This window comes from Mesoplodon bidens (genome assembly GCF_964165515.1).
Source record: "Mesoplodon bidens genome assembly, chromosome: 11".
In the NCBI taxonomy this organism is placed as follows: domain Eukaryota; kingdom Metazoa; phylum Chordata; class Mammalia; order Artiodactyla; family Ziphiidae; genus Mesoplodon; species Mesoplodon bidens.
Window position 1 is genome coordinate 40,822,665 of NC_138167.1, and position 20,548 is coordinate 40,843,212.

The window sequence follows — 20,548 nt, forward strand, 5'->3', positions numbered from 1 at the left end:
GAAATCAGAATCAAGATAATCTGCTGGAAGCTAGGATGTGTGAAGGTTGTTGAAGAATAAAGATCAAGTAGATGAGAATTCTAGAATTCTACAGAGGCAAATTAAAATGACTAATAATCAAGGTCCTGGTTAAGGGGGAGACCCCTAAAGCCAAAGAAAGTTGACAGTGACTGGCAAGTGTTAAGGATGAAGGGAAGTCTCAGTAGGTGTAAGGGGATGTGAGTGGAAGAACAGAGCAAGCTAAATGATTAACTCTTCAATATTCCCACATAATGAAATGCCTTAATTATCCCCATAGTGTCTGGGAGATCACATTAAGACAACACATTACAGAAAAGCATTTGTTGAGTATGCACACACACGGAAACCAGAGGAAGATGCAAAACATCTTTGCTTTCCCATAATGTCATCCTTCAGTGAATTCAGTCCACCCCCGATAAGCATCTAAAGTTCCACTCTCTCTCTCTGGGTTTCCTCCCTCTTCCCTCTCTCTCTGCCCCACTGCACCTCATTGGTCCTTTTCTACCCCCTTCCCCTCCTTCCAAGTCCCAGCTCCACACAAATGGGCCAATATTCCTGTGTAAAGAGACTTCAGGACCTTCAAATCTTCCTCGGTTTACATTGACAATATCTTAGAGCAAACTTATTACCACATTAATAAAATCTCTACCTCTTTATTCCAATCTACAAAAGATCCCCTTCATACCTAAGATGAGAAAAGAAATAGAAGGTGACAGCTGCAAAGAAAATCCTGTCCTGTCAGGTAACCATTTTAAATACAAAGTTTGTTGCAGCCTCTACAACAGTGTCTAAACATGATAGTCCCCTAATAAATGTTGGATGGATGAATAAATGAATAAACACAAACTCCAAAGTAAAACATGACTGACTTGAACATTAATGACTGTTGGCATCCACAATAGTCTCTCCTGAGCCTTTGGTTTGCTAACTCACTTCGTTAGACTGATTGCATTGAGTCCCAATTTTTCACACCTCCCTGTATCCACACCATTTGGTAGTTGCCTTCTCGCATTGACTCTGGACTTGGCCATGTGATGTGCTTTGGAGAACGAGAAAGCAGCAAATATGACTGAGCAGAAGCTAAAAAACCACTTATACATGAACTGCCACTAACGTGAGAACAAGCCCGAGCTAACCTGCTGGAGGAATGTGACAAACACAGGAAGGACAGATGAACTGTCCCTGTCAAGGTCATCCTAGGCCCCCCAGCCACCAGCCTACCCACCAGCTGATCACATAATCAAGATCAGCAGCACCAAATTCATGAAATATAATAAATGGTTTTTGTTTGAAACCACAAAGTTTGGAGTTATTAAGCAGCAATAGCTAACGGATACACTTCCAAACCCCAAATCCCCCTCCGGCTACATTAGACGGGCAGCCCCACTGCACCACTTTGAGGGGCGGGAGCACCATCACATCATAATCTATGTCGTGCAGTGCAGAGCCTTTATGGCTGCATGCAGCAGTACCGCTGGGAGAGCACCAGAATAAGTTAAAACCCTGTCTCTCCTGCTTGCCCTTCACCTTTAATTACACAGGGAGAAAGAGAAAGGAAAGTTAAAGGCAGTTTGAGCTACTAAAACTAACTGCATATTGCAGAAGGAACCATTTCGTTTGACTGAACATTTCCAAACAAGTTTCAGCTCCTGAGCATTTTAAACACAGATAGAAAACAATATAAATAATGTATGCATGTGTGTATACGTGTATATATACATACATACATATATATCTACGTGGCTGTTAGTGAATCATTTGCAAGGGACATTTTGAATGTTAAAATGGTGTGAATTTCTACACTCCTTCTTCCTGGCTTTCCAGGCACCAGTCCCATCAATCTCTAAACCCTGACACCAGGCAGTTCATTGTTTTTCAAATTTATGACATTTTTCAGTCCACTGTTTTTAAACTGTCACCCTCAGTGGGTAGCTGGCACAACTCATTGCTACCCTCAGCTCCCACCAAGCTCGTCACCCTAGGAGTGACGTGTTAGCAAATTTTTCAGTTGACTGAGTCCAGGATGGTAAATACTCTCTGTGTGCTTCCTCTGATGACATCATTAGTTTTGTCCTCCACCCTTTCCCAAAACAGAAATAATTAAGATTGTGATTGTCCATCCCAAACACATAATGAAAATGAGGGAAACTGAGAATAGAACCAGTCATTCTATTCAACCTCTTGGTGGGATGGAAGACTAACTCTCTCCCAGACATCCCAATAGTTTTATGTCATCGTTGCAAAAATGTCTCTAATATTGCAGGTTCTATTTGGTCTACTGAGAGACCATTCTCTATGTGGTTCTCAGTTTAAACCGGCGTATTTTGATCTGCTGTATTTTCTCATTTATTTTCTGAAATGCATAACTTATGGACTTAATTCTCATCTCGGGAAATGGCCAGATTTCTCCGAGGGTTCTCAAGCTAATTATATGGAGTTCAGTGAATGTGAAAGTCAGTTCTTCCTCTCTGTCCTCGCCTGGACATTAGGCGTGATCTTAGGCTGGAGTATGTGCCTGAATGGAGGAATCAGAAAACCAGGTCCAGCTGACTCTGCCCCTTACCAGGGTGAGGCCCTGCACAAGTCACAATCATGTCTGATCCTCAGGGTCCTTATCTACAAAATGAGGATTTGGATGATTTCCAAGGCTCCTTTTAGCACTGAAAGCTTACTATATTATCCACAGATTTTTTTTTTCTTTTTTTTTTTTTTTTTTTTTTTTTTGCGGTACGCGGGCCTCTCACTGCTGTGGCCTCTCCCGTTGTGGAGCACGGGCTCCGGACGCGCAGGCTCAGAGGCCATGGCCCACGGGCCCAGCCGCTCCATGGCATGTGGGATCTTCCCAGACCAGGGCACGAACCCGTGTCCCCTGCATCGGCAGGCGGACTCTCAACCACTGCGCCACCAGGGAAGCCCTATCCACAGATTTTTGTGATATTTCCTTTTACTTTAGTAGAGAGCATACACCTATTTCAACGTTTACAGCATTTCCAATCGGTATATCTCTTTATCTAATTGTGTGCCTGGATAAAATTTTCATGAGTATATTTTTAGTTCCCCCTTCCATCTTGGGGTTGGAAGGGTTTAAAAAGTACTTGGGCAATTCAATCATTCAACAAACATTTATTGAGCACTTATTATGTGCCAGACCCTAGGCTAGGGGCTTGGGAAAATAAAATGAAAGTGATTATAATACTGATGTTCCTAATTATTTCTCTGCAAAAACACTGAATGAGAGACTTGGTCTCAGCCTCAACCCAAAGTATACATCTAGTCTAAGAAAATGTTTAATTCAAAAGATCACTATGTTATACCAGACCCAAGAAGAGGCTAAAAACTTTTGCTAAAATGGTATTGGCAATATACACCCTCTGGTCCATTTTAAAGAGATAGTGTGAAAGTGATCTGAGTTCTGAGAACTACTTAAACTAATTAAGTTGTCTAGCCAGTGTCTGGTACAGTAGAGAAGTACTACTGTAATTTTTATCGTCCTACACCTCCTTCCTTTCTTTCCATCTCTTTTTCCCTAAAATTAATCTGACTTCTCTCTCATTCTTCCTACCCTAGCTGTACTCAAAGGGTACACCACTGAAGCAGCAAAATCACCAGGCATCTTCTTCATTCCCACTTTCAACACTAGTGAAAGACAACTGCCTTCTTTGCTTCTAACCTAACCACATTCCCAACCTTTTGTTCAGTACATGCTTACACCAACATGACCTCGAAACCAAGTAGGTGAAAGGAAATCTGGTAGTAGCCATAGTTTGGTGTGTATTAAGAAACCTGCAGAAGTCTGATATTACCCAGGAAGCCAAATAATTCACATTGGCAGGAAAATTCCACATCTGCTGTTCTCCACTCCCTGACAAGGCTCGGTAAGATTGAATCTGTTGTGTGACCACATATTTACATAACAGATTTTTTCTCTGCTTTTGTGTCGCTCTAACTGATTTAGAATGCAACTCTAATCTCCGGTGCCCCTCCCCCCAGGAACTAATTCTATTAGAATTCAAGTATAATGAAGACTCATTAGTAGTGGTGTATAAGTCATTAGGAAAGATAATTTACCACCAGAGAAAATAAATAATTAAATGGCTTTAAAACACAGTATTTGGCCATACTTATTTAATGAAATATATTCTAAAGACAAAAAGAAAAAACTCCCTTAACCTCTATTTAGTAATCTAATTGCTGGTAGTAATATTGGTGTAGTTATTTTTAACTATTCATATATGTAGTATGATAATGCTATAGAAAAGTATATTGCTGTTATTAAGAATCAAGGTTTTCAGAAAAGCGCCAAATGTGTAATTTTTTAAGTAAAAACTCTACAAAGTTAAATTTGAATTGGAAATTTCAGAATGAACTCATGGGCTTTTTCAATGCACATTACTCAGCTCTTACTTCAGTGTCTACTGAAAAGGCTTGAAAGCCACAACAGCCCAGTAATGAGCACCCCTACTGACCGTATTTGGGACTCAAATATTACAAACCACTAAAAAGAATCAGGACTCCTTGGAGAAAAGCGGATTCCAGGCCTAGGGCAGGAAATAATACAAGATGAGTTTGGAACACTTTGTTGCTCTAGAAAGCGAGGAAACCATCAAAGTTTAAAGGGACTTGTCAACAAGTCACAGAAACCAACTTAAGGGAACTCTGGCCAGAAATGGGACAATTTTAACATCAAAGAGAATAATGATTGCAATTGGTTGAAATACAATGAATATATAAAAATCCATGATCAAACTTTTTAAGAAGACCTTTGAAGAGAATAAATTTAGAATTTATCTTGCCTGTCTTAAAAAAAAAGACTTTATTTTGGAATATCAAATAGCTCTAATTGATGAGAGAAAGCTCCTCTTTTCAGAAGAATTCCAACTAATAAATATAGCAGGAATTATAGCATTAGAATTATAGCACCATTTGTAACCCTTAATAGAATCATTGTTCAGGCAACCATCAATAGTTGGCAAAACAATTAGGTAAAAGGATAATGATAACCAGATATCCATGGGGTACCAAAGTAACACCTCACCGATTATAAGGGGGAACATGCAACTTTACAACAGAAGGATCAGATGATCACTCTTAGCATCCCTAAAACCAGAGGACAATATGTACATCCTGATATAATATGAAGTACCCAACTCCACCTATGACATATTCTTGTCAAAATGTTGAATCTGAACGTAAGACTTTAACTTCCAGTTTATGGAAAATACAAGGGAAAGAAGAACAGGTTAAAAGCCACCATTCAGAAACAATCAAACAAATCAGAATGAGGGCTATTCTCCATGACAACTAACCTGGACTTTTCAACAAGTCAATGACATGAGTAAAAAGGGTGGGTAAGGATACTGTTAAAGATTTTAAAGGACTCAAGAGACATAACAATCAGATGTGTGTGCCTTATTTGCATTCTACCTCAAACAAACCACTTGTTAAAATAAAAAAGGACATTTTTGAAAAATTCAAACATGGACTGGATATTAAATGACACTAAGGAAATAATGCTAATTTGGGGGGGGGAGCTATAATGCCATTATATATGCCATTATTATGTGATACAGTGGTTAAGAAAATATGCTTGGGACTTCCCTGGTGGCACAGTGGTTAAGAATCCACCTGTCAATGTAGGGGACACGGGTTCGAGCCCTGGTCCGGGAAGATCCCACATGCCACAGAGCAACTAAGGCCGTGCACCACAACTACTGAGCCTGCACTCTAGAGCCCGTGAGCCACAACTACTGAAGCCCACGTGCCACTACTATTGAAGCCCGTGCCTAGAGCCCGGGCTCCACAACACGAGAAGCCACTGCAATGAGAAGCCCATGCACCACAACAAAGAGTAGTCCCTGCTTGCTGCAACTAGAGAAAGCCTGTGCACAGCAACGAAGACCCAATGCAGCCAAAAATTAATTAATTAATTTTTTTTAAAAGAAGAAGATATTATTTTTAAAGATGTATAAATACATTTAGGGTTTCCCTGGTGGCACAGTGGTTAAGAATCCACCTGCCAATGCAGAGGACACGGGTTTAAGCCCTTGTCCGGGAAGATCCCACATGCCGCAGAGCAACTAAGCCCCTGCGCTACAACTACTGAGCCTGCGCTCTAGAGCCCGGGCTCCACAACAAGAGAAGCCACCGCAGTGAGAAGTCAGTGCTCTACAATGAAGAGTAGCCTCCCGCTGGCCGCAACTAGAGAAAGCCCGGGCACAGTAACGAAGACCCAGTGCAGCCAAAAATAAATAAATAAATAAATAAATAAAATATTTATAAATACATTTAAATATTTAGGGGCAAAAAATATCAGATTGTCCAGGATTTGCTTTAAAATTCTTCAGCCAAAAAAAAAGAAGCAGCAGCAAATGTGGCAATGTTATTAATTGTTTAAGGTGAGTATACAGAGCTTCATTATACTATTTTTCAACTTCTGTATCTCCTAATTTTTCATACATAAAAATTTAAGAGTAAAGTTTCTTAAAATATGATGAAAAACAAAGCCCCTTGCCTCCTGGAGACTACTTTATGACGACTACAATTATTTTGGGTATAGAAAGTGACTGCTGGCTTTCAGAATCTCTCTACAAACATCTGAAGTCTTAATTCCCTGGTGAGTATTTTGGTATTCCCTGTACTTGTTTTTCCCAAATTGGACATTATACTTCTTATGAAATCTTCCTTCCCCTAAGACTCAAACCAACTTCCACCTCCTTCACTAAATCTATTCATTCATTCAATGAACAACTATTGGGTGACTTCAATGTGCTGGATCCTGCATTAGACACAGGAGATATATTATAGAAGCAATAAAGACAAGCTCTTGACAAGTTCTCTGTGACAGAGACAAGTAAACAGGAAATTACAGTGCACAGAGAAGCAAGCTATGATAGGGAAGCTGGAGAGTACCACAGGAGAGGGACCTACCTCAGTCTGGAAGGAGTGACTTGTGCACTGAGACCTGAAGATCCAGTAGGAATGAGCTAGGGGTCGGGAGACCAAGCGTAGTCCAGGCATAGGGAACAGCAAGTGCAAAAGAACAGCAGTAAATGAGAACAAGCCATGTTCTTAAAACTTGTGATAGTTAATTTTATGTGTCCACTTGATTGGGCCATGAGGTGCCCAGATATTTGGCCAAAATTACTATGTTTGTGAGGGTGTTTCTAGATGAGATTGACATTTGAGTTGATAGACTGAGTAAAGCAGACTGCCCTCCCTAATGTGCGAGAGCCTCATCCAATCAACTGAAGACCTAAATAGAAAAAAGGCTGAGTAAAAGAGAATTTCACTTGCCTGACCTTTTGAGCTGAGACATTACTCTTTTCCTGCCCTCAGACTGGAAATTTCACCATCAGCTATCCTAGTTCCCCAGCCTTTGATTCAGACTGAAACTGTAGCACTGGTTCTCCTGGATCTCCAGCTTGATGACTGCAGATCTGAGGACTTCTCAGCCTCTATAATTATGTGAGCCAATCCATCACCATCATCATCATCATCATTTATTATATATATACATATTTATATATATATACACACATACATACACAATTGACCCTTGAACAACATGAGTTTGAACAGCATGGGTCCACTTATATCGGGATTTTTTTCAATGAATACTATAGCACTAAACAGTCCAAGGTTGCTTGAATTGGGGATTTGGCACTGAGGATACAGGGAACTGACTGTGAAGTTGTACTTGGATTTTTGACTGTGCAAGGGTCGGCGCCCCTAACTTCCGCATTGTTCAAGGTCAACTGCATGTTGCGTGTATGTGTGTGTATATAAAAATAAATGTGTGTGAGTATGTGTATATACATATTTGGTTCTGTTTCTCTGGAGAACGCTAATACAGAACTAAAAAAAAACTTAGTAGAGCTAGCAGATGAAATGTATGTTTGGGAATGAGAAAGGTAGAGGGAAAGAGACTAAGTTGGAGAATTAAGCAGAGTTCATATACTGAACATTTTATCTCAAAGGGAATATGAAACCATGGGAGGATTTGCATTTAAGAAAGGACACATTGGCTGTTTTATGAAGAGTAAATTGGAGGGGGCAAGATAAGAGTCAGGGAGACCAGTTAAGAGGTTGTTGCCATATCCCAGCCAATAGGCTCTCTCCATAGCACCCACATCAAGACATTCTGAGGCTCCTTCATGGCCTTCACCCCTTCTGCCTTGAAGCATAGATATTTATGCGCATGCTTTCTCTCTTCTTCCAGAACAATCTCCTTAAGGGTGGGAACAAAGTCACATAGCCTGATAATAACAGCTAGCACTTAACACTTAGGATATACTAAGCACACTGTATACATAACATCTAATTCCACAATAACCATGCAAGATAGCTATTATCCCCCGTTTACCAATGAAGAAACTCAAATTCAGAAATACTTGCCAAATAAGTATATGCACCAGCCCACACAGCTGGTAAATGGTGGCACTTGGATTCCCACCCAAGTCAGCCCCGCTCCAGATCTCTCCAAGCTCCTGTAGTGACCAATAAACACACATACAGTTGAGTTGTAAGATGTCTGAGTCCAATCTTATCAAACTACAGATTTTTCTTTTGATGCATGTTTGCCTACAGAGGCAAATAAGTTACCCATATTTCAGGGGTTTTTTTTCTAGAGTACTCTATACCAGGGGGCGTTTTATTCTCACAGTGAATGTGAAAGTGCAATTTGAGGATTTTCGACACAATAGTATAAGTACTGAATGGACTTGACCGGCAATGTCAGAAGAAGAGAAAGAGCATGCTGGAACCAAAGAGGAAAGTCAAGGCCAGCCAAGAGCATCAGTGGCAGGCTCTATGCAGTTCCAGGAAACATTAAAGGCTGGCATCACTCCCCGCTTAATCCATAATGTGACTGAGCCACAACCCCAGTGATTTTGAGAAAAAAGAATCAGCAGAATTTTGCAGCTTTAATAGAATATATAAGCAACTAAAAGTTTCAGGGAAGCCTTCACTTCATTACCTCAGCAGTCATACCCTGACCTTGCGGCCGCTCTTTGTGAAAAACCCTTTTATGTTTTTTCACATAAGTGGAATTAACACTTATATGGGGATTTTTTCCCTCCATGGCATGAACTCATGGTAGACGAATGCTTCAGTAGATTACAAGTAGTTTTTCAATGTCACATTTCTATAACAGTGTTATGGAACAAAACTAATTGTCATCAGGATTGGAGGCAATTCTATTCCCAGCAAGATAAATTGGATTTCTAAACTGTGATTTCCATTGTGTTACCTCTATGTATCATGAAAGTTATCCTGATGTGCCCAGCAGTCAGGCTACGTACTTATACAGTAAGGTCCAGCTTTATGCTGAATTCATCATCTTTCGCTTCCCGAGGGAGGACAGAAGCACAACGGAAGCATAATTTTAGACCACCATCTAATGGAAGGGGTTAATGAGGATATACTACTCTAAATATCAGTATGAACATTCAAAGACTAGAAGAAAACAGTCCATTCCCTAAGAAGATTAGACATCACTGTGAATTATCCAATTTATCACTGTGGAGTTTTGTGTGTATATGAAGCCCTCTCTCTCTCTTTCTCCCTTTTTAATAATACTTTTTAGATATATGCAAACAGTATAACTATTTCAGAATGCAAATCACCATCAATAAAAACATCCCATCTTGCAATTTGTAAATTTGGACTCCACTTATCTTTTAATATATTGGGCAATGTCTTGGGTGGCATTTTCACAATCTATTAAAAAAATAAGATTTTCTAAGTGAACTAAAAGATGAAAAATATTATGGAAAACAAGATGGATAGTGCAAATGTTCATACTGTTGTAATCAAAAGGCAAACAGGAGGTAGTAAAGCTTAGGACCACAGACTTTATAGAGTCAGTCCTTCTGGGTTCGAATCTTGTCTCACCATTGTTGTGACCTGAACAAATTACTTAACCTTACTGTGCCTCCATTCTCTTATCTGTAAAATGCAGATCATAATAATACACACTTCATAGTAGATTGCCATGAAGATTAGAGTTAACAATGTACTTAGAGAAGTTCCTGGCACACACTAAACACTCAGTGGTACAACTTATTATTACTATTGGTATTATAATCTGAAAGCATCCTTTTTTTAAAACAAATAATTCTATCATAGTTCTATCTTGATCACTCCAGCAGATTTCCTTACAATCTCGAGCAGGCAGTATCATGTTGCCTCATTCACATTACTAAGTATCTTTGAAAATAAGAACACTGCAGTCTTAAAAAAAAAAAAAAAAATTTCTAGATTTCAGTTTTCCCCACTTATTTTCTATTGGTGGTATTTTTCTATATTTAAAGTAAACCTAAGCTATCCAGCAAATACCTGGGCCTTGTTCCTTTATGTCCTGTCAAATCCTTACAGGATCTTGGAAAATATGACTACCTGCAACATTCCCCAATATGAGGACACAAGATAAAATTCCTTCATTTTTGGCATGGATCACTTATGTATATGGGAAATCATACTTATGTTTTATTTGCTAAATGCTAAAGGGAAAGGAGACATTAGACCCTAAAGTGTTTCAGAAAGAGGTAAAATTTAAAAAAGAATGCAAAAAAGTAACATTTTCCTAGTTCACTTGGATTAAATAGAATCTATAAATACACAAGATGAGGTTTTCACAAGCAGCAAGTTAAAGAAGCTATCTCCATATTTTATCGATGCAAAATTGCCAAATGATTTTTCCTAAAATTTAAATGTTTCTATCTAACAAAACTGATTTTCTTGGGTCCAGGGAGGGTGCATTATTCATCCAGGTAGTATCTACCAAATATAGAGTGTACAATAATTATTGACCTAAATAAATTTGAAGGAGCACATAGCACAGCACTGGGCTCAAGGAAGGCACTCCAATATTTTTCGAATGAATGAACCAGAGGAAGATGGATGGAAACTGCTCCCAGGTAATCTGTCTTGCAGCTTGTAATCAAGATTAAGAAAGAAATATAGGAGGGCAGAATGGATACCATCCCAAAATAATACACACACGTACGTATCTAACATATGCATTCACATACACAAACTGAAGCAATCTCAATAATTAACATTCAAAAGTAACAGGAACTTCAACTACAGAAGAAAGACCAGCAATTCATACAGATAATGAGAATATTAAGCAAATTGCCTTGGATCTAACCCACCATTTAAAATAGCCTTGATCAGTTCTCGAGGCAGAAGATTTCACCCATTTATATAGTTTTGGCTTTTAAATCTGAAACAAGGAAAGAAAGTTTCTGAAATGTCTGAGATCTAAACTCCTGTATCCCCTCTCAACAAATTCAAGTCTAGGGTAACCATGTGTCAGCATCATTCCCCATCACTGGACCTGAGAGCTGAGTTCGGTCCTCCCATTTGACTTTTTTTTTTTTTTTAACATCTTTACTGGAGTATAATTGCTTTACAATGGTGTGTTAGTTTCTGCTTTATAACAAAGTGAATCAGCTACACATATACATATATCCCCATAACTCTTCCCTCTTGCGTCTCCCTCCCTCCCACCCTCCCTATCCCACCCCTCTAGGTGGTCAAAAAGCACCGAGCTGATCACCCTATGCTATGCGGCTGATTCCCACTAGCTATCAGTTTTACATTTGGTAGTGTATATATGTCCATGCCACTCTCTCACTTTGTCCCTGCTTACCCTTTCCGCTCCCGGTGTCCTCAAGTCCATTCTCTAGTAGGTCTGAGTCTTTATTCCCATCCTGCTATTCAGGGTCTTTTGTATTTCCATACAATCTGTGAGATTGTTTGTTCTAGCTCTTTGAAAAATGCCATTGGTAGTTTGATAGGGATTGCATTGAATCTGAAGATTGCTTTGGGTAGTAGAGTCATTTTCACAATGTTGATTCTTCCAATCCAAGAAAATGGTATACCTCTCCATCTATTTGTATCATCTTTAATTTCTTTCATCAGTGTCTTATAGTTTTCTGCATACAGGTCTTTTATCTCCTTAGGTAGGTTTATTCCTAGGTATTTTATTCTTGTTGCAGTGGTAAATGGGAGTGTTTCCTTAATTCCACTTTCAGATTTTTCATCATTGGTGTATAGGAATGCAAGAGATTTCTGTACATTAATATTGTATCCTGCTACTTTACCAAATTCATTGATTAGCTCTAGTAGTTTTCTGGTAGCATCTTTAGGGTTCTCTACGTATAGTATCATGTCATCTGCAAACAATGACAGCTTTACTTCTTCTTTTCCGATTTGGATTCCTTTTATTTCCTATTCTTCACTGACTGCTGTGGCTAAAACTTCTAAAGCTATGTTGAATAATAGTAGTGAGAGTGGGCAACCTTGTTTTGTTCCTGATCTTAGAGGAAATGGTTTCAGTTTTGCACCATTGAGGACAATGTTGGCTGTGGGTTTGTCATATATGGCCTTTATTCTGTTGAGGTAAGTTCCCTCTATGCCTACTTTCTGGAGGGTTTTTATCATAAATGGGTGTTGAATTTTGTCAAAAGCTTTTTCTGCATCTATTGAGGTGATCATATGGTTTTTATTCTTCAATTTGTTAATATGGTGTATCACATTGATTGATTTGTGTATACTGAAGAATCCTTGCATTCCTGGGATAAACCTCACTTGATCATGGTGTATGATCCTTTTAATGTGCTGTTGGATTCTGTTTGCTAGTATTTTGTTGAGGATTTTTGCATCTCTGTTCATCAGTGATATTGGCCTGTAGTTTTCTTTCTTTGTGACATCTTTGTCTGGTTTTGGTATCAGGGTGATAGTGGCCTTGTAGAATGAGTCTGGGAGTGTTCCTCCCTCTGCTATATTTTGGAAGAGTTTGAGAAGGATAGGTGTTAGTTCTTCTCTAAGTGTTTGATAGAATTTGCCTGTGAAGCCATCTGGTCCTGGGCTTTTGTTTTTTGGAAGATTTTTAATCACAGTTTTAATTTCAGTGCTTGTGATTGGTCTGTTCATATTTTCTATTTCTTCCTGGTTCAGTCTCAGAAGGTTGTGCATTTCTAAGAATTTGTCCATTTCTTCCAGGATGTCCATTTTATTGGCATATAGTTGCTTGTAGTAATCTCTCATGATCCTTTGTATTTCTGCAGTGTCAGTTGTTACTTCTCCTTTTTCCTTTCTAATTCTATTGATTTGTCTTCTCCCCTTTTTTCTTGATGAGTCTGGGTAATGGTTTATCAATTTTGTTTATCTTCTCAAAGAACCAGCTTTTAGTTTTATTGATCTTTGCTATTTTTCCTTCATTTCTTTTTCACTTATTTCTGATCTGATCTTTATGATTTCTTTCCTTCTGCTAACTTTGGGGGGGGTTTTTGTTCTTCTTTCTCTAATTGCTTTAGGTGTAAGGTTAGGTTTTTTATTTGAGATGTTCTTTGTTTCTTAAGGTAGGATTGTATTGCTATAAACTTCCCTCTTAGAATTGCTTTTGCTGCATCCCATAGGTTTTGGATCATTGTGTTTTCATTGTCATTTGTTTCTAGGTATTTTTTGATTTCCTCTTTGATTTCTTCAGTGATCTCTTGGTTATTAAGTAGTGTATAGTTTAGCCTCCGTGTCTAAAAATTTTTTACAGATTTTTTCCTGTAACTGATATCTAGTTTCATAGCATTGTGGTCGGAAAATATGCTTGATATGATTTCAATTTTCTTAAAGTTACCAAGCCTTGATTTGTGACCCAAGATATGATCTATCCTGGAAAATGTTCCAAGAGCACTTGAGAAGAAAGTGCATTCTGTTGTTTTTGGATGGAATGTCCTATAAATATCAATTAAGTCCATCTTGTTTAATGTATCATTTAAAGCTTGTGTTTCCTTATTTATTTTCATTTTGGATGATCTGTCCATTGGTGAAAGTGGGGTGTATAATTGTGTTACTGTCGATTTCCCCTTTTATGGCTGTTAGTATTTGCCTTATGTATTGAAGTGCTCCTATGTTGGGTGCAAAAATATTTACAATTGTTATATCTTCTTCTTGGATTGATCCATTGATCATTATGTAGTGTCTCTCTTTGTCTCTTGTAATAGTCTTTGTTTTAAAGTCTATTTTGTCTGATATGAGAATTGCCACTCCAGCTTTCTGTTGATTTGCATTTGCATGGAATATCTTTTTCCATCCCCTCACTTTCAGTCTGTATGTGTCCCTAGGTCTGAGGTGGGTCTCCTGTAGACAGCATATATACAGGTCTTGTTTTTGTATCCATTCAGCCAGTGTATGTCTTTTGGTGGGAGCATTTAATCCATTTACATTTAAGGTAATTATCGATATGTATGTTCCTGTTACAATTTTCTTAATTGTTTGGGGTTTGTTTTTGTAGGTCTTTTCCTTCTCTTGTGTTTCCTACCTAGAGAAATTCCTTTAGCATTTGTTGTAAAGCTGGTTTGGTGCTGCTGAATTCTCTTAACTTTTGCTTGTCTGTAAAGGTTTTCATTTCTCCATCAAATCTGAATGAGATCCTTGTTGGGTAGAGTAATCTTGGTTGTAGGTTTTTCCCTTTCATCACTTTAAATATGTCCTGCCACTCCCTTCTGGCTTGCAGAGTTTCTGCTGAAAGATCAGCTGTTAACCTTATGGGGATTCCCTTGTATGCTATATGTTGTTTTTCTCTTGCTGCTTTTAATATTTTTTCTTTGAATCTAATTTTTGATAATTTGATTAATATGTGTCTTGGAGTGTTTCTCCTTGGATTTACCCTGTATGAGACTCTCTGTGCTTCCTGGACTTGATTAACTATTTCCTTTCCCATATTAGGGAAGTTTTGAACTATAGTGTCTTCAAATATTTTCTCAGTCCCTTTCGTTTTCTCTTCCTCTTCTGGGACCCCTATAATTCGAATGTTGGTGCATTTAATACTGTCCCAGAGGTCTGAGACTGTCCTCAATTCTTTTCATTCTTTTTTCTTTATTCTGCTCTGCAGTAGTTATTTCCACTATTTTATCTGCCAGGTCACTTATCTGTTCTTCTGCCTCAGTTATTCTGCTATTCATTCCTTCTAGAGAACATTTAATTTCATTTATTGTGTTGTTCATCGTTGTTTGTTTGCTCTTTAGTTCTTCTAGGTCTTTGTTAAACGTTTCTTGTATTTTCTCCATTATATTTCCGAGATTTTGGATCATCTTTACTATCATTATTCTGAATTCTCTTTCAGGTAGACTGCCTATTGCCTCTTCATTTGTTTGGTCTGGTTGATTTTTACCTTGCTCCTTCATCTGCTGTGTTCTTCTCTGTCTTCTCATTTTGCTTAACTTACTGTGTTTGGAGTCTCCTTTTCACAGGCTGCAGGTTCGTAGTTCCCATTGTTTTTGGTGTCTGCCCCCACTGGCTAAGGCTGGTTCAGTGGGTTGTGTAGGCTTCCTGGTGGAGGGGACTAGTGCCTGTGTTCTGGTGGATGAGGCTGGATCTTATCTTTCTGGTGGGCAGGTCCACATCTGGTGGTGTATTCTGGGGTGTCTGTGACCTTATTATGATTTTAGGCAGCCTCTCTGCTAATGGGTGGGGTTGTGTTCCTGTCTTGCTAGTTGCTTGGCACAGGGTGTCCAGCACTGGGGCTTGCTGGTCATTGAGTGGAGGTGGGTCTTGGCGTTGAGATGGAGATCTCTGGGAGGTTTTCGGAGTTTGATATTATGTGGAGCTGGGAGGTCACTTGCAGACCAATGTCCTGTACTCGGCTCTCCCACCTCAGAGGCACAGGCCTGATGCCAGGCCAGAGCACCAAGACCCTGTCATCCATACGGAAAAAGAGAAATATATATATATATATATCATTGCTCCCAAAGTCCACCGCCTCAGTTTGGGATGATTCGTTGTCTATTCAGGTATTCCACAGATGCAGGGTACATCAAGTTGATTGTGGAGATTTAATCCACTGCTCCTGAGGCTGCTGGGAGAGATTTCCCTTTCTCTTCTTTGTTCGCACAGCTCCTGGGGTTCAGCTTTGGATTTGGCCCCGCCTCTGCGTGTAGGTCGACGGAGGGTGTCTGTTCCCGCTCAGACAGGACGGGGTTAAAGGAGCAGCTGCTCTGGGGGCTCTGGCTCACTCAGGCCGGGGGCAGGGAGGGGTACGGAGTGCAGGGCGAGCCTGCGGCGGCAGAAGCCGGCATGACGTTGCACCAGCCTGAGGCGCGCCGTGCGTTCTCCCGGGGAAGTTGTCCCTGGATCACGGGACCCTGGCGGGCGGCACAGGCTCCCGGGAGGGGCGGTGTGGAGAGTGACCTGTGCTCGCACACGGGCTTCTTGGTGGCGGCAGCAGCGGCCTTAGCGTCTCACGCCCGCCTCTGGGATCCGCGCTGATAGCCGCGGCTCGCGCCCGTCTCTGGAGCTTGTTTAGGCGGTGCTCTGAATTCCCTCTCCTCACGCACCAGGAAGCAAAGAGGCAAGAAAAAGTCTCTTGCCTCTTCGGCAGCTCCAGACCTTTTCCCGGACTCCCTCCCGGCTAGCCGTGGCGCACTAACCCCTTCAGGCTGTGTTCACACAGCCAACCCCAGTCCTCTCCCTACGCTCCGACCGAAGCCCGAGCCTCACCTCCCAGCCCTGCCCGCCCAGCGGGTGAGCAGACAAGCCTCTCGGGCTGGTGAGTGCCGGTCGGGACCGATCCTCTGTGCGGAATCTCTCCGCTTTGCCCTCCGCACCCCTGTTGCTGCGCTCTCCTCCGTGGCTCCAAAGCTTCCCCGCCCTCCGCCACCCCCACCACCGTCTCCCCCGCGAAAGGCCTTCCTAGTGCGTGGAAACCTTTCCTCTTTCACAGCTCCCTGCCACTGGTGCAGGTCCCGCCCTATTCTTTTGTCTCAGTTTTCTTTTTTCTTTTGCCCTACCCAGATACGTGGGGAGTTTCTTGCCTTTTGGGAGGTCTGAGGTCTTCTGCCAGCGTTCAGTAGGTGTTCTGCAGGGGTTGTTCCACATGTAGATGTATTTCTGATGTATTTGTGGGGAGGAAGGCGATCTCCACGTCTTACTCTTCCGCCATCTTGACGCTCTTCTCCCACGTGACTTTATTATTCCGAAGATTTTCAAAACGTTTGAGGGCTTCCCTGGTGGCTCAGTGGTTGAGAGTCCGCCTTCCGAAGCAGGAAACTCAGGTTTGTGTCCCCGTCCGGGAAAATCCCACATGCTGCAGAGCGGCTAAGCCCGTGAGCCATGGCCGCTGAGCCTGCGCGTCCGGAGCCTGTGCTCCGCCACGGTAGAGGCCACAGCAGTAAAAGGCCCGCGTACCGCAAAAAAAAAAAAAAAAAAAAAAGACATTTGAAAGCTGCTTAAACTCTCTTATTCTTCTCAGCCCCTGCCTGGTCCAGCCAAGATGGCAGCCAGTTTCCAAAACGGTTATGTCAAGGATTGAAATGAGGGGGGATTATCTCTTTCTACTGACACTAATGTATCCATCCTATGGAAGACGATAAATAGAAAGGGATAACCTATATTTTAATCAAGGGTGCTGTTCTCCATAGTAGAAATATGCATGAAATTTCCCCCAAATTTTATTTCATATGCCATCATTTCTCAACACTGATTTCTGTTCATAAATCAGCTTCACTGGGAAATGTCCATTTGCCTAGTAGCCCAAAGAGAAGCCATTTACACATTCTGCTGTAGCCCCAAGTAAGGTCAGTTCTACTGAGGCATATTGTAAAATTAAAAAAAACATTTAAAAGGCGTTGAAAAAAAGTTCATAATCAGAGGAGATCATATGTACATCCACAGAGGAGATGTAGATGTTACACTGAGATTTGTCAATTTGTCAAGGAAAATAACTCAGGGCCAGAAGGAAGAAATTCTTATTTGCTAAGACTGACCAAAGTAAGGGGAAGCAGCCCAGCCTACCTCTGCCAACAATGCTTTGCCCACAGCAATTAAAAACTCTGGGTAGGGGCTTCCCTGGTGGCACAGTGGTTGAGAGTCCGCCTGCCAATGCAGGGGACACGGGTTCGTGCCCCGGCCCAGGAAGATCCCACATGTTGCGGAGCGGCTGGGCCCGTGAGCCATGGCCACTGAGCCTGCGCGTCCGGAGCCTGTGCTCCGCAACAGGAGAGGCCACAGCAGTGAGAGGCCCACATACCGCAAAAAAAAAAAAAAACTCTGGGTGGAATACTGAAAACATCTTTTTTTAAGACGTTTATGGGCTCACCAAGAAAATTAAGAATCCTCAAAACCCAAAAATCAAGAGAAAGTGGAAACACAGAGAAGTAGAGCCCCAAAGTTGACATTTACTCTGAGGGCATTTGCCCAACTCCAGAGTCCTTGAACTTCATTTTCTGACCTTTAAGGTCATAAGGGTCAATATAAAGTCGAATGTCCTATAGGAGATCCCCTCCCTCCATAAAGTGGAACCACAAAAAGCCACACTCATAATGTCAGGGTGAACAAGAAATCAGCCAGCCACAGCCAAAGGAGGCAGCAAATGGAATTGCCTGCCCGGCCCTAAATGTTGTCACTAGATAGAGGGGGGAAAAAATCTCCCTCGAGAACTCTTAACACAAGCTGATTCTTTCGAAAGTTTGTAGCCCAAACACATAATACCTTGGACTGAGAAACCTTAAATAAATACTTCAGGATAAGTATTTATAATGCCCCAGGCATTTGGCAGAAGCAAATGAAAATCCTAAAAGAACCCACCTTCAACGTAGGCCTCAAAAATTCCCATGGGTAAAGGTGCTTCCCTGGTGGCGCAGTGGTTGAAAGTCCGCCTGCCGATGCAGGGGAAATGGGTTCGTGCCCCGGTCTGGGAGGATCCCACATGCCACGGAGCGGCTGGGCCCGTGAGCCATGGCCGCTGGGCCTGTGCGTCCGGAGCCTGTGCTCCGCAACGGGAGAGGCCACAACAGTGAGAGGCCCACATACCGAAAAGAAAAAAAAAAAAAATTCCCATGGGTAAAAATTACAAAGTCAGAGTCAAAAATCCCAAACCACGGGAAGGATTTAACTCACAGTGAAAGAGTCAGCAGAAACAGCAGGTGACATGAACTAACCTATAAACTTCAGATACTGGAAGAAACCTACAAGTATGTTTACTATGTTTAAGAAATAAAAGGGGAGGGCTTCCCTGGTGGTGCAGTGGTTGAGAGTCTGCCTGCCGATGCAGGGGACACGGGTTCGTGCGCCGGTCCGGGAAGATCCCACATGCTGCAGAGCGGTTAGGCCTGTGAGCCGTGGCCGCTGAGCCTGCGCATCCGAAGCCTGTGCTCCGCAACGGGAGAGGCCACGACAGTGAGAGGCCCGCGTACCGCAAAAAATAAATAAATAAATAAATAAAAGGGGAAACAGAAACTGTGACTAAGAAGAAAAAGACTTTAGTGGTCACAGGAAGAGCCGGGGTCTCCTGAGAGACGGAGGGAAAACAGGCACCGGAAAGGGCAGGGCCACCTTGCCCACCGCCGTCACCATTGGGTCCCCACATCCCCCAGGCTCTGAGTTGCTGCCATCCCCACCCCCAGGGAGCTGCAGTACCGGGGTCAGATTTAGCACGTCTTCCGCTGCGGCTTCCGAAGGATGACCACACCCGCACCGGCTCCCTGACGATGCTCTTCTCACAGGCGCACTACAGCCTGAGAGATGAATTTCTTCTGCTGACAGAAAAGTGTTTTCTGGAAGGATTTTTGGGACGAGCTGTGGTTGATCAAGGGCTCCACAAATGCTAAGGAGCTGTCTTCCAAGGGAGTGAAAATCTGGGATGCCTACGGGTCCCGAGACTTCTTGGACAGCCTGGTACTCTCCACCAGAGAAGAAGGGGATTTAGGCCTAGTTTATAGCTTTCAGTGGAGGCTTTTGGTGGCCGAATACAAAAATGTGGATTTAAATTTATTCAGGCCAAGGAGTAGACCAACTGCAAAAGGTGATTGACACAATCAAAACCAACCCTGAAGACAGAAGAATCATTCTATGTGCTTGGAATCAAAAGATCTTCCTCTCATACCCCACCACCCTGCCCCTGTGCCATGCCCTTTCACACTTCTACATGGTGAAACATGACTGTCCTGCAGCTGTACCAGAGGTCAGGAGACAGGGGCCTGGGTGTGTCCTTCAACATCACCAGCTATGCCCTGCTCACCTACATGATCACACACATCACAGGCCTGAAGCCAGGTGACTCTGTACACACTTTGGGAGATGCACATATTTACCTGGATCACATTGAGCTGCTGAAAATGCAGCTTCAGGGAGAATCAAGGCCTTTCCCAAAGCTCAAAATCCTTGGAAAAGTTGAGAAAATTTATGACTTCAAGGCTGAAGACTTTCAGATTGAAGGCTACAGTCCCCATCCCACTATTAAAATGGAAATGGCTATTTAGAGTGCTATTTTTTTTTATTGAGATATGGTTGATTTGCAGTGTTTGAGGTGTACAGCAGGGTGATTTGGTTGTGTATACTTTTTCAGATTCTTTTCCATTGGAGGTTGTTGCAGGATGTTGAATATGGTTCCCTATGCTGTGCAGTGAGCCCTTGTTGTTTATCTATGTTGCATATAGTAGTTTGTATCTGTTGGTCCCAAATTCCTAATTTATCCTTCCCCCACTTTTCTCCTTTGGTAACCATAAATTTGTTTTCTATGTCTGTGAGT

The 20,548-nt window shown here is 41.7% G+C and overlaps 1 pseudogene across 1 annotated transcript in view; it reads left to right on the top strand.

The window, feature by feature from the left end:
* LOC308625720 (thymidylate synthase-like) overlaps nt 1-20,279 on the top strand; it is a 46,824-nt pseudogene extending 26,545 nt beyond the window's left edge. Inside the window, exon 4 of the transcript in view lies at nt 19,294-20,279. The product of the transcript in view is annotated as a thymidylate synthase-like (transcript). The remainder of the gene's footprint in view (nt 1-19,293) is intronic.
* The last annotated feature ends 269 nt before the right edge of the window (nt 20,280-20,548 follow it).